Source organism: Moschus berezovskii, chromosome X, assembly GCF_049115385.1.
Source record: "Moschus berezovskii isolate FMDL1 chromosome X, NW_MosBer_1.0, whole genome shotgun sequence".
Lineage (NCBI taxonomy): Eukaryota > Metazoa > Chordata > Mammalia > Artiodactyla > Moschidae > Moschus > Moschus berezovskii.
Window position 1 is genome coordinate 329,522 of NC_142488.1, and position 3,271 is coordinate 332,792.

Genomic DNA, 3,271 nt, shown 5'->3' on the forward strand with positions numbered 1-3,271 from the left:
CCTGATTAGGACCGCAGGGGGCGGGCCGAAACGGGGGATCAGAGCTGACTGCTAAAGGCACGGGCTTCCCTTTTGGGGGTGTTGAGAATGTTCTCAAATCGACCCCGACGACGGTTGTCCTGAAATCCACAGAGCCTTTCCTTTCAAATGGGTGAACGGAATGCTCCGTGAATGACACCCCAATCAAGGTATTTTGCAGAGAGAGAGAGACTCCATGAAATGCAAACCATCGACGGAAGCCATTTGCAAGTTGTTGTAAGAGATGAGGTTCGGAGGTTGATGACAAACGCGTGAGCGATCGGGAGACATGCACTCACTGCCGTTTCTCGCAGGCGCCCTGTTCCATGGGCCGTGCACGGTGGTCTCTACGGCAGGCGTGTGGGGGTCCACAGTGGCTTGCAAAGCTCTTGGGTTATTTTCCTGGGTGCGTGTTGCTGAGACAAGGTGTCTCTGAGGATTAACTTCCTCCAAATGGGCTTCTCTCATCCCCAAACCACATCCGGTCGCATTTTCTTATTCACCCAGCTTGAAATTTGAACTGCTGTCAAAATGACTCATGGATGGACGTTATACCCAGATTTTGTTGTTACTGCTGTTTTTCTCTTGTTTTTTTAAACCTAATTATAACAGTTACCTACAGGCTGCATGCAACCCCGATGGACTCAAAGCCAGGTGTTAAGGAGACATGGTTACTTTTTTTTTTTCCTGTTGGTGAAACGCACAGGAAGGCACAATTAGCCTTCAGAAGTCAGAAACACAGAAGCGTGGATAAAGCCATTCTACCGAAAATGGGTTGCTATTACTGTGTGGTTGGGAAAAGTCACAAAAAATGTCCAAAATGTTTCAGGTGTGTGGAATCACTTAAACTCCCTCAGCCACCCAAAGGCACACTCTCAGCAGATGTATCCAGAACCTAAAAGATCTAAATTATATATGCACCATTTTCCTCTCCTGCTTTCCAATAAAAAACCGGCTGGTGGCTCAAAAGATAAAGAATCTGCCTGCAGGATCCTCCATGACCCACCGCCCAGAATATTGGAAATAAAAGCAAAAATAAACAAATGGGACCTAATTAAAATTAAAAGCTTCTGCACAGCAAAGGAAACCATAAGCAAGGTGAAAAGACAGCCTTCAGAATGGGAGAAAATAATAGCAAAGGAAGCAACTGATAAAGGATTAATCTCAAAAATATACAAGCAACTCCTGCAGCTCAATTCCAGAAAAATAAACGACCCAGTCAAAAAATGGGCCAAAGAACTAAACAGACATTTCTCCAAAGAAGACATAAAGATGGCTAACAAACACATGAAAAGATGCTCAACATCACTCATAATCAGAGAAATGCAAATTAAAACCACAATGAGGTACCATTTCACTCCAGTCAGAATGGCTGCTATCCAGAAGTCTACAAGCAATAAATGCTGGAGAGGGTGTGGAGAGAAGGGAACCCTCTTACACTGTTGGTGGGAATGCAACCTAGTACAGCCACTATGGAGAACAGTGTGGAGATTCCTCAAAAAACTGGAAATAGAACTGCCATCAGTTCAGTTCAGTTGCTCAGTCGTGTCCAACTCTCTGCGACCCCATGAATCACAGCACGCCAGGCCTCCCTGTCCATCACCAACTCCCGGAGTTCACTCAGACTCATGTCCATCCAGTCGGTGATGCCATCCAGCCATCTCATTCTCTGTCGTCCCCGTGTCCTCCCACCCCCAATCCCTCCCAGCATCAGAGTCTTTTCCAGTGAGTCAGCTCTTCACATGAGGTGGCCAAAGTATTGGAGTTTCCGCTTTAGCATCAGTCCTTCCAATGAACACCCAGGATCGGTCTCCCTCAGAATGGACTGGTTGGATCTCCTTGCAGTCCAAGGGGCTCTCAAGAGTCTTCTCCAACACCACAGTTCAAAAGCATCAATTCTTCGGTGCTCAGTTTTCTTCACAGTCCAACTCTCACATCCATACATGACCACGGGAAAAACCATAGCCTTGACTAGACGGACCTTGGTTGGCAAAGTAATGTCTCTGCTTTTTAATATACTATCTAGGTTGGTCATAACTTTCCTTCCAAGGAGCAAGCGTCTTTTAATTTCATGGCTGCAGTCAGCATCCACAGTGATTTTGGAGCCCAAAAAATAAAGTCTGACACTGTTTCCACTGTTTCCCCCTCTATTTGCCATGAAGTGATGGGACCAGATGCCATGATCTTTGTTTTCTGAATGTTGAGCTTCAAGCCAACCTTTTCACTCTCCTCTTTCACTTTCATCAAGAGGCTTTTGAGTTCCTCTTCACTTTCTGCCATAAGGGTGGTGTCATCTGCATATCTGAGGTTATTGATATTTCTCCCGACAATCTTGATTCCAGCTTGTGCTTCTTCCAGCCCAGCGTTCCTCATGATGTACTCTGCATAGAAGTTAAATAAGCAGGGTGACAATATACAACCTTGACGTACACCTTTTCCTATTTGGAACCAGTCTGTTGTTCCATGACCGGTTCTAACTGTTGCTTCCTGACCTGCATACAGGTTTCTCAAGAGGCAGGTCAGGTGGTCTGGTATTCCCATCTCTTGCAGAATTTTCCACAGTTTGTTGTGATCCACACAGTCAAAGGCTTTGGCATAGTCAATGAAGCAGAAATAGATGTTTTTCTGGAACTCTCTTGCTTTCTCCATGATCCAGCGGATGTTGGCAATTTGATATCTGGTGCCTCTGCCTTTTCTAAAACCTGCTTGAACATCTAGAAGTTCACGGTTCACATATTGCTGAAGCGTGGCTTGGAGAATTTTGAGCATGACTTTACTAGCGTGTGAGATGAGTGCAATTGTGTGGTAGTTTGAGCATTCTTTGGCATTGCCTTTCTTTGGGATTGGAATGAAGACTGACCTTTTCCAGTCCTGTGGCTACTGCTGAGTTTTCCAAATTTGCTGGCATACTGAATTATGACCCAGCAATCGCACTCCTGGGCATACACACCGAGGAAACCAGAATTGAAAGAGACACATGTACTCCAATGTTCATTGCAGCACTGTTTATAATAGCCAGGACATGGAAGCAACCTAGATGTCCATCTGCAGACGAATGGATAAGAAAGCTTTGGTACATATACACAATGGAGTATTACTCGGCCATCAAAAACAATGCATTTGAATCAGTTCTAATGAGGTGGATGGAACTGGAGCCTATTATACAGAGTGAAGTAAGCCAGAAAGAAAAACACCAATACAGTATACTAACGCATATATATGGAATTTAGAAAGATGGTAACGATAACCCTGT